Source organism: Pocillopora verrucosa, chromosome 6 (genome assembly GCF_036669915.1).
Source record: "Pocillopora verrucosa isolate sample1 chromosome 6, ASM3666991v2, whole genome shotgun sequence".
Classification (NCBI taxonomy): Eukaryota; Metazoa; Cnidaria; class Anthozoa; order Scleractinia; family Pocilloporidae; genus Pocillopora; species Pocillopora verrucosa.
In genome coordinates this window covers 18,081,174-18,096,159 of record NC_089317.1, presented here as the reverse complement: position 1 = coordinate 18,096,159, position 14,986 = coordinate 18,081,174, and the positions used below count along the sequence as shown (strand labels likewise).

The following is a 14,986-nucleotide window of genomic DNA, read 5'->3' as shown; positions in this document are numbered from 1 at the left end:
AATACGGGATTCGCAAAAGGAGAAGCGTTACGCCTTCTAAGTCCAAATTCGTCACGCTCAACGTTTAATAGAAAAACATACAGATTTTCAAATATGCTTAAAAGAATAAAGAATACTTAAAATAAGGTTTTGAAAACCGTATCTCTGGAGTTATCTTCTGCGTTAAAGACAGTATACTTGACTATACAAAGAAAATAACGCGCACACATGAAAATATTATCTTTTGTAACAATCTCATTCGGCTTTGCCAAACCTCAAGAACATACAGATAGGGAAATTACGCCTTAAAACAAACCCTTATTATCACATCGCAAAGGAAAGTCGTTAAAAGATATCTTAATAACAGCTAACTTTTCAGGTCAGAAGATTTAAAAGCCCAAGCGAATGGCAGGAGTCTAACAAGTCTATCAACACCTTTTCACGATCGACTGCATTTTGCTTTCCGGCTTACCCGGCGTGTCGCCGTGTGCATTGTAGAGTTATTCAGTGGTCAAGTGACTTCTTTCATTGCTCTAATTCAACTTTCCTTCATTCAATGATCAAGATAGTAGATTTATCATACAACACTCGCGATTAGTTAATTTGCTTCTATTCTACTTTCTGGATTTACGACACAATTGAGTATACGATACTTACGCTGTGTAACGCAACAATAGGCCTTTTCTTGGTCATAATCGGTCTCGAACACTAGCGCTTAAAATGCACGAATACCGTTTGAGAGCGTTTAGTCAGAGCTGTTAGAGAAGGATCAAAGCGGCCATCCAAATCTTTGAAAGGCTCCAAACTACGACGTACATCAAATTTGACCTTTTCGAAAACTGGTCTCAAATTACATACTAAAAAACAGTGATCGCGTTTGTCCTTGAGAACTATAGAATACGCGACAACTACGTACAAAAAATACTTTTACACATTCAGTATAAATCAGGTTATATTTACCTATGGTGAAAGGAAAAAGGGGCGGCCTAACTTTGACAGAATGTTCAGTCAAAATCTGCCGATTTCTGCCGCTTTCGTCGCCATATTGAAAATGAAGCTTCCACAATGCAAAGCAATCGGTCAGCATTAGATTCCATCCACCAAAACCACCTTGGTCGAGAGGGACTGAGATGGAATGATGGACAACTCATGACTTGTTATACTAAATGAAAATTACGAAGCTACGACAACATGCCGACTTATCCCGATGACCTAAGTGTATTATTTGCTTGGGAAATTGCGTCAAAAATTTTTACTCACGAAATGGTAAGTATTAATTAATTGTTCGATTGTAGTATTATAAAACATTTTACGCAATTTTATGCAGATATTTCACGTATTTAAAAGGTGCCCAGATGTTACGTAGTTTTGGTGGATGTCATTAGGGAACATCCACCAAAACTTTGACCAAAACCATCAACAATATATTTTTTTTAATTTAGCTATAGCCACTGTTAGATGTTCAGGGAGACAAAAGATTTATACCAATAATTAGCAGTTAGTGCTCTGGCTAATTATTTTTTATGGTGCACAATTGCTGACCGACCAAACGTTCTTAATGATTATCATAACTCATGACACATAGAATAAAGTGGTTTTGGTAGATGTTTCTCTCCATCCACCAAAACCACCATAGCAATTTCTGCTACTTCCTTACAAAAGACTGATGTGACCTGCTATTTGGAGTACATAACCACAATCTATTTCTTTGTATGTAGAGATATTTTGCAAAGTTCTTGAGTCAGCACCTTTTATTACTGAAACCATAATCATAACATGGTGCACAATATAGAATGCAAAAGGTTCTGGTGTGGCAATCATGTAATCTTGAAACAGGAGGGTTCTTAACTGACTTAAACAGACATTTGCAACAAAATCCCAGGTCCAGAAATTTCTTCCACTATTTCTGCTAAAATCATAACCTTTAAGTACAACAAATCAGCACATCAAAAATTGTTATCAGGGGTCTGAAAATCCTATAAATCTTTCACATTTATTTCAAGTAACCTTTAATTTCACATTGATGAATAAGTATACACTCAAGATGCAGAATGTCTTACATTTTACAAATTATTTCCCTTTTTATGGATAGACAGTGAAAGGCCTTTGCCACATTGGTGAATCAAACCATTGTATACCATGCATTTTGTGATTATTGTTTGTTTTTGCTCACAATATCCAGAAAAATGGAGGGGATAAATTTAAATAGCAAATTCTATTAATGGTTAAAATTAAATAACATTGGAAGATCAAATTAACTTTGTACTGTTTAAAATTCAGTTTTGGTTTCTTGCTTATTCCAGCCTCTTAATATTCAAAAGCATTCCTTGTCATTTTTGTGTTCTTTTGTGTAACATAACTTGAAAAACAAACACAGAGAAAGGAAACCACAAAGGATTAAACTTGAAGCTAAAGCAAAGTTTAAGTTGAGCCATAGCTGATCCAAATACTGAGCACTTTATATTGTAACCCATTTAGCAGTAAAGTTTATCTAGTATATGTCTGCCAGCTTGTCACAAGTCTTACTCCTCTCCTTCAAAAGTCTCTATAAATAAATTTTTCTTTGTGGTCCCTAATTGATGATAAGTATATTACAGCTCCTCAATTTCCCTCTCTCAAGACAAGGTTACTCTAAATTTAACAAAGTGATGGACTTGATAAAACTCAAACTATAACTCAGCTGGCTGCTACTTGCAACCTTAATTTCTTGATATCAGTATACAATAATCAATATGTTATAAATAAGAACCCTAATGCTTAATTTTGCAGTGATCACCTTCCTCCTTTTCATTTGCAGACCAGACTGGAACCTCAGTCTATAAGTGTGTTTGCTTGTTTTGAGTGGGGATGGAAGAAAAGGAGTCATGCCGCATAACTGATTTATTAAACCAGATTTGTTCTGTTTATACATGAGTAGAACTACCTTGTTCTCTGAAAGAAATAAAATTTCTTGCATTTTTATCTGTGTTTTGCAGTCAAACTTCCTTGTGTCTTGGACAAGATATCTTATTTTCTTGAAAACAAAATATTTGTTTCCAGCCTTCTGTAATAGGTAAATATAACAGTGTAAGACGAGTGACAGTGTATTTCTCAAGTTATTTTTTGGAATACGACAAAACGGAAGTGTCATAGTGTGATAAGGAGCCAATATATGATTGCTTGATAGAAAGCAAAAAATGCAGAATTGCATATATTTTCTCCTTTGTCAGCAGCATATGTTAGTGAAAAGTTCTTATAATTGTTAACTTCTAACCATCTTCAATTTAGCCAAGATTGAACTGTTATCACGTTGGTCATAAAAGTATTCTGAGATCAATGTCATATGACCCATTCATGTATTTGACCTTTCGAATTAGCAAGCCATAGTTGACAGTAACACAAAGGTTGAGGATAAAAAGAAATTATTATATACAGTACTTCTTCTGCATATTTTCATTTCCTTTTCTCTCCAGCTGTTCTATCTATGCCGTGCTGGCAATTGAACACTTTCCTTCCCAAAATTAGGAAAGGCACACCAGTAAAAAACGAATTTTTGCTCCTTAAATATCTCGTGCATCTTCCCCGAGTATTTTGTGACTTCTGTCCGAGGAAGGAGGTGTAAGCATTAAGTTAACCCGAATGATTCCACAATTGTGGTATCATCCAAGCCATGCCAGAGGACTTGAACTAGATAAACTAGTGAGAATGCACAATAGCGATAGCAAAGCTTTGTAATGCCAAAGAGCTACATCAATATATATATATACACCGGTGTTCCCGAAACCTTTGACAGCTTTAGAGAAAGAAAACTTCGTCGTCAATCCTGTTTCAAATTCCGCAATAAGTTTATGCGCCTCATCAACAGAATTGACGTATCCTAAATTATCTGCATGTCTACCATCAAGCAATGGTTCGCGACTTAAAATTCTCGCTATGCTGCTTCTGTTTGTTCCTCAAGAATCATGGGATTTACAGCTTCGAATGTTCGGCCACATCACTTGCGGATTTCCGAGAATCTTCGGTTATGTTTTGCAAGTTATTAAATATTCCATCTCAGTCCCTCTCGACCGAGGTGGTTTTGGTGGATGGAATCTAATGCTGACCAAAGCAATCGGAGTGCGCACACCGACTGGAGTTAGACGGAGACTTCACCTTTTAGGCTTCAGATTTCCCGTTTAGTGTCACGTGACTTTTGATGTAAACAATCTGCGAAAGTTCAGACATTGAGTCCAGTTCGCAGCATATGTGTGGGCAATTTCTCTAATATAACTTCCCACTTTCGAGAGGCGTTTCCTCCTTCAAAATTGAGTTCTTTCTTTTATCATATATTTGAATGTTTATCAAGCAAGTTTTTATTTCGCTGCCGTCGAAGCTGATGCGAAGAATGTTACAGGATGCGTTGTGGTATGGAATAATTAAACTAGGTCTGCGTACAGTGATGTATCTGATCAGGTGTTTTCAGGGTGTTTAGTGCGTAGATTGTTCGATAAAATCCCTTCTGTAAGAAAATTAGTGCCCACAAATTGCTGTAGAACGTGAGGAAGCCTTGATTCCCACAACGAAATACGTAACTGGGTGTGGATTTCCCCAGTTATTAAATGTACCGATTTTTTTTCAACCCTCAGTAATGCTAGTGGGAAATTCTGCGAAACTCGGGTCAACCTTTTAGATCACAAAAATTAAGCTGATTTCGACACAAAGAGTGTAGCAGAGCTTAAAAAATATGTACACGAAGAGAGGATTTCAGCGAGCGGATACTGAATACTTCGGTTATGGAAATCGCCTCTGCAGTCTGTCAGTGAATTCAAATTTCGAAAAGGACACCACTGCTTCAGACGAATTAATAATTCATTTCCTGAAGACTGTTGACAATTTTAATGCGTAGCCGCCATTTGGATTGTACGACATTTTTAATTATTTGCTTTACTACTCCACCGATCACAATAAGCAGGGACTCGCCGCCTACAAGTCATTTGAAGATTATCGACTTTTCGATGATGATTATGTGGAATCTTTACTAACTTCTCATTTGAAACAAGATGGAATTCTTGCATATGTAGCCAATGTGCGCCCTTTTATGAAAGTAAAAACGGTCGAGGGTAAGGAATACTACGATCTCTGGTTTATTGTTGAGTGCAGAGGGTTAAATCGGGACAGTGTCCTTCAAGCTGAATGTAAATGTAAAGGTGGTCGAGATGGGGAATGCAAGCACATTGCAGCTGCCATGTATTCCCTATAAGATTTGTTAAACACTCGAGGTAAAGATAGTGTAACCAGTGGCCCATGTATCTGGGTTAAAAAACCTAGAGTATATACTAAATTGTGCTAAGTGAAGGGCCTGGTTATCGAAAAAATGGAAAAACTCTCGCATAAACAAAAACCTTTCACACTTATCCCTGGTATATTGACCGAGATGTTCGCACTCCTTAAGACGGGAACCAAATAGATGAGGAGTATCTCTGTCAATTCACCAGAAAGATGTGCCAGTTAAAAACTGATGCATCTGCAGTTATCTTGCCTCTAATCAAACTGGTTGTTTTCGCAATCATTCTTCGTCTTTCGTCAAGGAATACAGAAAACAGCGGCCGATAGGAAGATTCCTTTTTCAGCAGTTTCTTTTCTTTCTCGTCAAGTACTTCTTTTGCATTTCGAAGCCGTTCTTTTACTTCGGTCTTTTTTTCTGCATCCACAATGCCATCCATTTTCTCTTGAATTCTGAAAACTTTGTCAAGGAAAACTTATTGTGACTTGGCTTCTCTTATACCTGTCTCGCGGAGTTTTTCTCTACAGTTGCTTTGGAAATGACGGATACACCTCAAATGGATTGCTTTTGGAAGCTCTGTTTTCCAGCCACGGAATGGCTCTTCTTCTCCGTCTGTGATGAAACCTTTTGCTGCAGTTAATCCCTTACAACTGCTTACACAAGTTGATGCCAATACTTTGTACGTGTCGAAGTTCTTCTTGTGATGCAGCATTGTTAGACCAAGGAAGACTAGATTTTGACCGTATCTTTTTGTCCTCAGGAACAATTGTTCATACACTACTGGTGTAACTTCATATTGACCCATGTTGAAAGTGGGGTCAATGCTGATGGGATGACTCAGACTCTCTGAATGTAATGTTATCTTTACCTCCAGCGCTTAAGGCGTCACGCAACGCATCTTCCATATGCATGTCATGTCTCTTCTATTAAATCTCGTTTTACGTATCAGGAAATGGGCCATTGTTGTGGGTTAAATTCGACTTCACAAGTTCAAACAAAAGCCTTTTGTTGTTTGTTGCGCTGAGGAAATTGTGCCGAGACTCGGTGAAGATGAATTTCACATCTTCGCAAAATTGTCGGCGTGTCGAATTAGCGGCACTAGGGGAGAGGGGTTGGGAAAGTCGCTCATGAGGGTGATGTTCACACAGGGGTACCCAAGGGAGAAAATGCCCTTCGCTATGCTTGGTCTCTCAGTATAATATTTGTTATCAGCGAACCAGTTGATTATAAATTTATTAACACGATAAGGATGCTTTGTTGTTAAAAACATTCACGAACTATACTCGGCAAGAGGACGAGAGGAAAAAAGCAAACTAAACAAAACTGAATCTTTTTTTAACAGCTTTTAAAGGTTTTCAATGTGAACATAAGCGTAAATATTCCGTAGTGTAACATGTCTTGAGCGTTTTTTTCTCTTCGAATTACATACCGAATAGCCATTTTAGAAGTATGTAATAAGGCTTATTCACTATTGTTATTAACCCCAAACAAGATACCTGGAAATGCTGAATTCTTTATACTGTACTTTGGATCAGTTGATAATAGCGCGCAGCACAACGCCGCAAAACGATGAAGCTTTTATCGATGGTTTCACTTGGTCAAGAGTTGTCAATTTTAAAACTAACTTGCCTAACTCGTAGAAAAGAAAGAAAAAAAAAGGTTCGTCGATGAAAACTCGCACTTTGGACTGGAAAAATCGCCCGATTAAGCCGTTGGATTGAAAAAAAGGATCAATGTGGTCGTTCTAATTTAGTCTTAAAACAATGAAAGCATTGGTTGATAGCGTGGCTCTTATCAAAGAAGCGCTAGTCTTAATTCTATCACGCTTTCACTCTTGTAACGTAAAGAAGAAAGAAGAAAATTTTGTGTTTGGGAAAATACCACCTAGGAATTAAAAACGCTCAACTTAAGTGGTTGGGTTGAAAAAATGATATTTAAAGGTTATTGTTCTAATTTAGTCTTGCAGTGAGAACACTGGCGGCACGCTCGGCTTTTAACAAAGAGGTGATAGTTTTAAAACTATCTAGTTTTAGTCGTAACGTGATAACTGGGTTGTCGTTTCACTTTAGTCTTCCAGTGAAAACTCTGGTGGCGTGCGCGGCATTTAACAAAGAGGTGAGAGTTTTAAACTACTCTACCTTCCTTTTTGTCGAAAATATAACATCGCATAATTAATGTTATTATTGTTGCCGTATGATAATTTTATGTTCTTTCAGTGCGTGGCCATAAAGACCGCTTTTTTTCAGTGATCATTAAGTGAGCTTTGTCAAAGTTAGTTAGTCCTTTCACCGATTGAGCCACTAGTTGCCTGACTCGTCTTTTCTTATTGTTTCTGGCTGCCGGTGTTAACTGACAGAAGTCCTTTTTGGTGTTGTAAAAAACATTTTTAGTCCCTGTAATTCCCCACTTTAGCAGCAGTCCTTCAGCATTTGCTTGTTGAAGCTAAGCTACGACTTCCTTCAGCTGAGTTGGCATGGAGTTGTACCGAATTCTCAAATTGTAGTTCTCTTCCCGAAGACGTCATATTTCGGCCTCATAAACCTCTATAAGAGATGGCTGTGTCTGTGCCAGTGCGCAACTCTGTGCTCGAATGGGATGAAAATAAGTTAGAAAACTCCCACCGCCGACGGACTTAACCTTAAATTTCGACAACATTACTTAGCGAGTATCAGTCCTCATTACACCTTGAGGTTTTTTAGTTACTAACATTTTATGCCTCGTGTTCATTCACGGATAACTTAAACAAATCGATTGCTTTTAATACAATGCAATTGAAGCAATTAGAGAGGCGAACGCGAACTGAGATCGCTCATCATGAAGCAGCCGCGTGTATCATGAGAATTGATCGATTTCAAGGAATATTGCTGCTTCTATGCGCTAAGTGCATATGCCATTAAATAACTAATTCGCCCGCGGTTTAAATACTTTGTAAGCATTTGCGTTGTCATTAGATGGTTTCTTTTTCGGTTTCCTTTCAAAATTCTTCATTGTCGAAACCAGTGTGTCGACATCGATGGGAATAAATGCGAGTAACGAGCATCCATATGTTCCGACATGTATTCGAGAATAAGCCGTAATGTAATAAAGATCGTCGATGGAAAATGTCGTTTGAGATCAGAAGAGTGAAAAGACAATAGACTTCTTATCTTGTCTCACAAATCTTGCCGTCTGGAAAATCAGATGCCATCTTCACGGTACATAAAACCTTCAGCGGCGTTCAGTCATTCATCTCTCAAAGGATTCAAATTCATCTCTAATGGGGCTCCACTGTTGAAATATTCCGTAATAAATTACAGACGTGCCAAATTCAGAATTCAAGATTTCCGTAAGGATCTTCGTTTTCGTAGTGTGTCTCATGAACATAATCTTTGTCCACAAAGGTAATACCAACCTCTTTTGAACTTGTTTTAGTAATGTGTCTTCGTTTTCGTGATGAGGCCAGCCTCTATTATGCTATTACTAAGTGTTATTACTAAACTTTTCAGTTTTTCATGTATAGCGAAGTTTATCATTGTTATTATTACTATTATTGTATTTCCCATCATCGTAATGCTTTGTTTTCAGAGACATAAACTGTACAGTTTTTGTGTATGGTAAATTTTATCCCTTTTAAAGTAATGTTGCAAAACACTCAGCAGTTGGTCCAAAAGGGAACAGATGACACTGCTTACCACGGGAACAGTGTTAATGTGATTTGTTATATGGCACAATGAAGAGAGTAGAGGACATAATATAGAAACAAACTAAGGGCAAATTACCACAATGCTACAATATCAAGTTATCCTCACTTTACAATCAATCACGCTGTGTTCACGTGCAATGACGATCATCGGTCAACATTGCTCTTTTACCTTCTGACTTCATAGATTTTTTTAAACTAAGACAATTTTGACATGTGATCCCAAAGTAACCAATTAGAGCGCTCTTGAAAGGGTTAAGGGCACCTTCCAGAAGAGTTTACACAGGCGAGGAAGAAAGGAGGGTGAGGGTTTGGGGCTAAGCGATGGAGTGTCAGGGTTAGATTTTGTATGGGGGATTTTTTTACGATCTTTTTCACCTTTCACAAATAAAATCTAGTTACCAGCAGTCTACCACTCTTAAAAGACCTTTTACCACTGTCTGGTTAGCCTGCAAAGGGACCCTTGTGTTTGGGTATACTGTTGCTCATAAGAGTGCTTACTGCTCTCTGTTTTGCCTGATACCAGTCTCTTGTATTTCGGTCTTCTGCCCGGCTCCTGTGTTTGGTTTTTGCCTTATGGCCCTTTTCCAGGCACAGCTGCCTATTAGACCCTCAGCAGTCGCTTATGAAAAAAGTCATTGAGAACCCTGTATGTATTGAAATTGAATGCAGGATATCAGAACATAATCACAATATGTCAAGGAACAATCAGGGAATTTCAGAAACCTCTAGCTGTGGCTGCCATGTAGATACCAAACTCTGACACAGTGATCAATGCTGACTGTGAATGATTACAACAGTCATGCTAGAAAGATAATTTTCAAAAGTTTCCCCTAATTCTCTTGTTTCAATAAATAAACTAAACGAAAAAAAAATGGCTCTGATCTCTTGATTTGCGAAAAAAATTGTTTAATGCAAAGACCGGATAATTAACAAAAGTCAAAAAAGTAAAAAAAATTGATGGAAATGAAAGGTTTTAGCCTGATCAGACAGGGATACCTGGAAAAGAAAAATTAAGAGCTGCACATGAGGGGAGAATAATATTTAGCTGCAAATGAGTGTCCACTGAATTTTTCAGATGCACTGAGCTGTTGTATTTGCAGTTAAAGTTGTCTTATAGTAGATGCACATACTTGTATAGAAGCAGTTAGATGAGGTTGTTCTGAGAAAGTTGAAACTTTTTGTACCAGAAGGTGGTGAAAGACAGAGATATAATCCGATATTCACCCTTCTGAGGCAATTGTCTTGCTTAATAACTAATTTTCCAAATGGACTCAGTATGATCTAATGATTTTTAAGAAGGAAAATAAACAAACAGACCATTAAGTTAATAAATTGTCAGTTAATAAATACTTGAGGTTCAAAGACGCATATGCTAATCAGTTGATTTGTTATTGTGCACTGTGAGGTTTAGGAAGCAGACCCGTTATTGCAACTGGAGACAAGAACAATTCAGGGGAGAATTATAATATAAAAAATAATATTAAGATGTTAAATGATGTCAATTTTCTTGGTCATTTTTAAAGGACTCCCAAACTTGCATACCTTGGAAAGCTTACTAGTAGGCCATGATTTTTTTTAACAATCATTCCTTTGTCCTTCCCAGGATAAAGAGCTGTAGTTCACTGATGTTCTGTCTGTTTTAGCTCTAAAAGGCTCCTCTAGTGATCACTCATCTCATTCATGCGTGATATATGGACAGTGTCCTTTTCTCTCAACTTCTGTGACTCTAGACAAACTTGATCAAGAGAGAAGTCACTTTCAAAGTTGGTGAAATTTATGTTGAAGTGTTGTTATAAAACTTTTCAGTTGTTCATGAAAAGCAAAGTTTATTATTATCATCATTACTATAATTGTATGTCCTCTTATTATGATGCTTTGTTTTCAGAGATATAATATACACTTAACAGTGTTTGTGTATAGTTATTTTTATCTCCTTTTTAGAAATGTTCCAAAACACGAAGCAATTGGTCTAAAAGGGAACAGATGAAACTGTTTGCAACAGGACTACTGTTAATATGATTTGTTTTATGGCACAACGAAGAAAGTGGAAGACACAATATGGAAACAAATCAAATGCAAATTACTACAGTATTCTAATCGGTTAATTTGTTATGGTGCACCATTTAGTTTAGGAAGTGGACCTATTATTGCAACCGGAGATGATCACTATTCAAAACAATTCAGGGAGAACTGATTAACTATCATCACTCTGAAGGTAATATTAAGATGTTAAGTTATGTAAATTTTCTTGTTCATTTTCAAACGACTCCCAAATTAAACTTGCATACCTTGGAAAGCTTACAAGTAGGCCATGATATTTTTAAAAATCATTCCTTTGTCCTTTCCTGGACAAAGAGCTGTAGTTAACTGATGTTCTGTCTCTTTAAGCTCTAAAAAGGCTCCTCTGGTAATCACTCATCTCATTCATCCATGGAATATGGACAGTGTCCTCTTCCTTCAACTTCTGTGACTCAAGACAAACTTGTTGAAGAGAGAAGTCGCTGTCAAAGTTAGTGAAATTTATGGTAAAGTGTTATCATTGAACTTGAAATTTTTCATGTGAAGCAATGTTTAGTTTTATACTTATTATTATTATCGCATTTTCTATCATTATAATGCTTTGTTTTCAGAGACAAACTCAACAGCTAGTGTTTGTGTATAATAGTTTTTTTTTATCTCTTTAAAGAAATGAAATTCTAACCAGCTAAATTTTTCCAAGGTCACTTTCCTAATATTGGCACGTATTTCCAGGCCTTACAAGGAAGTTATTCGACGGGTATATCCTGATAAGCCAGAAGACGGGAGAGTCCTTGATGACTGAACTGAAAAAGGGAATTTTTCATGTTTGATTTTTTTCCCATAAAGTTTAATAATGATGTACAATTCAGATATAGATGATGTGCCATTAAGGCCACAGGAAACAGATTGCACTTGCAGGATACAAGGATCCCACACAGAAAGAGTGTGAGAATTGATGTTTAAGTATTCGGCTATTATACTGATTCCCAGCAGTCAAGTTTAAACAAACATTAAGAGGGAAAGTCTGCTCCAGAATCTAAATTATTTGTTTTTACTATCAAATTTCGTAAATAAAAATATATCTCCTACTGCTTTACGTGATTTCCCAAAGAAGTACATGACCTTCCGAAATTCTCTTCACATGAATTAGAATTCAACAACAGACGCCGTCATTAAGGACAAAAACAAAACAACAATTCTGTAACCTCGCCGTCCTCAAATGTCGTCAGAGGGTTCAACCTAAGTGACGAGAGTCTCTGAAAGCCAAAAGACGGAGTTAGCTATTCTAATTTTAGTGCTCGAAATTGCTCAAGACTCTGTGTCGGGTGCGAGGCCTGGCCGGGTCTTTTCATAGTACCTCTGTAGTAATTTAACCCTTTTACTACCAAGATCTCAGTCGTAATTCTCCTTACTGTCTGCCATACAATTCTTGTAATGTTAGTGTAAAGAATTAGGTCTTGGATCAACTTATAATCCCCTGATTGATATTTTTATTTATTCTCATCACTTGTCTGCATGATATTGTATTGATATTGTAAGGAGAAATCCTGTCTTGGTTAATGGCTGCAGCTCCTGTTCAGAAGAATTGACTGGGAAGCTTGATGAAATGGTGGGGGGGGGGGGGTAACCTTACGATGGATTAGCTACCCACCCAAGGGGGAGTACTAATACATCTATTCTCTTGGCGGTTAGGGCAACTGGGATGAGATCCGTTACTTGCTTAATTTTACGAAGAAGCAGAAGAAAGAGGAGTAACACTCAATCACGTCAATGGCCAAAGGCCGGAATTCTAAGCAAGATAATAATAGTATAATAGCTGTATCCATGGACGAACTCTTCGCAAATTGTGAGACAATTCTTGATAGCGTGTACATGTCAATCCCTCTCGGTCCCTCTCTTTTCGTTTTCCAAAATTTCAGTTTCATTATTTTGTTTTTTTTAATTTTATGTGATAAGTTTTCTTTTATAAATATGACAGATAGATTGAGGCACCAGTGGGAAAAAAAACACTCACCCGTCTCTTGGTTCCTAATTCTTTCTCAGTGCTTTTCACACTCAATTCTCGAAAGGAATGAAAATTTTGTATACAAATGCATATTTCAATTCCCGAGGATATGGAACGTTTTGAATTTCATGTTCATATATTATTTGTGATAAACCAGAATTTTTGCGAACCAGCTCCTACAGAATCGATTTCAACACCTTGAGTTTTCAATAAAGCAATATTTTGTCTCTACATGTGGGAGAGATCATCACGTTGGTATGGGTGCTTGAAGACACTGTGCTAGTAAGGGTTGTCTTTTCCCGGCCTTTCAAGATCATAAGAACTTAATTTCGACATTTTTAGGAAATTTGCCCAATAACCCACCTTCTGTAGGCCAGCTTCTTGGTTATCACCGTTCTTAGGTGCTTCAATGTATACAATCACTAACATTATACATTAAAATTACTATGAAAAATCTGATTGGTCGACAGAATTCAATCAATAGTAAACAGCGTGTGAACTCGACATGATAAATGCAATATCTGCAGCGGATATTGTCCGGGTAGTGTGCTGAAACGTTTGTAAACTCAGAGAGGAAAAAAATATATCATGAAACAATTATTGAATTCGATTTTCGCATGATGTCGTGCACAACTTCAACAGATTATTACCTAATTTCTTTTGTAAGTTCCAATAGATTCGATTTTTATCTTTTATGCGCGTACACTTTTTTTTCTAAGAATGTCTATTTTTGCGGCGGAGGATGAACGTTCCTTTTCTCGCAATTTGAACCTGGAAACTGTCTTAAATGTTCTTGAAAGTTTCTTTATTGCAGAAAAAGTTCGACTAGAAACTGAGTTGTTTTTCAGTGTATCGTTTAAAAAAATGTCCTTAAATCATTTGAATTAATTTTCCTGTTAGACCGCAGTTTTCCACTTCTTTCACGTTTATTCATACTTCTCACACACACAAAAAAAAACCAAAGTAAAGACGTTCTTTACTGACTCTCAGCCTAGGTATGTTTTAAGGATGTTCATAAAATTTTGGTTAATGTTAGCCCGACCGTTCTTGTAATAAGTTTTTTTAGAAAAATACAAAAGAGTTTAATATCTTTTACTAGTCATCAGTGCTGATCCTTTAAAGATAACAAAAGTTCTAATTACCGCTTCCCAATAGTCAATGGCGCTATTTGCAGCATGTAAACGGGGTATTTTCGATCTTTTTCACGATTTCAAGACTCCTTAATCGAGAGGGAAGGAGGTTTTTATACTAGATAATAAATAAAAAGCAAATCGCATGTCGATATCTTATTTAAAAGGTCGATGTGTTTTAATTTGTTCTCAATAGGGTGGAAAAAGAAAAGTAATCATTATGTAGCGCTAGTCCATTTTAAGGTAGTTTCTTTTATGTAGTTCATCGGCGTTATCCACAGACTCACAGACTGAGAGTCGGTGTTTTGTGCATAATTCAAATGTTTTCTAAGTTTCGACAACCTAACGTCTCTAGCATAAAAACGGCCATTAACAGTTTGGTTAAGCACGGAAAATACGTCCACAGAGAAACCAAAATAATTTTCGAATCGCGACATTTAAAAAAAAAACAAAACAACAACAACAACAACAAAACATATAAAGCTGCCGAGCCACAAAGGGAAGAGATTCGATCGAGATACGCTTGAACCTCCAATTATGGCCACCTCTCCCAAGCACCTCCCTAGAGACAAAAGTCCCGAGTCATCCTACCCTAGAAAGAAAGTTTTAAATTTAGAGTCCTCCGAGGATGCGATTTCCGACATCTTGGGACCGAGTTAGTGTGTTACAATGCCTCACTTTATCATGTCAAAATGTTGCTCTTTTCCATCAAAGAAAAAAAATTCCTCAGCAACATTTCTTTGCAACGCATATACTAAAAGTTATAGACAACTTTATTTACAGATACATTATTATCTGTTGTATTCATTAACCCTTTGACTCCGAAGATCTAATTGTTAATTCTCCCTTCTAGTTGCTACACATTTCCTTGTAAATCAAGTACATAAATATAATGCTAGATCACGATAACAACTTCTGCCTGATAAGTT

At 36.9% G+C, this 14,986-nt stretch overlaps 1 long non-coding RNA gene and 1 pseudogene across 1 annotated transcript; both read left to right on the top strand.

Moving 5' to 3' along the window:
• Positions 1–1,059: 1,059 nt before the first annotated feature.
• Positions 1,060–2,940, top strand: LOC136281765 (uncharacterized). The gene is made up of 2 exons (XR_010717960.1): positions 1,060–1,245; positions 2,777–2,940. It is a non-coding gene; the product is annotated as an uncharacterized lncRNA (long non-coding RNA).
• Positions 2,941–4,342: 1,402 nt separating this feature from the next.
• On the top strand, positions 4,343–5,550 carry LOC131778527 (uncharacterized; annotated as a pseudogene).
• Positions 5,551–14,986: the final 9,436 nt, after the last annotated feature.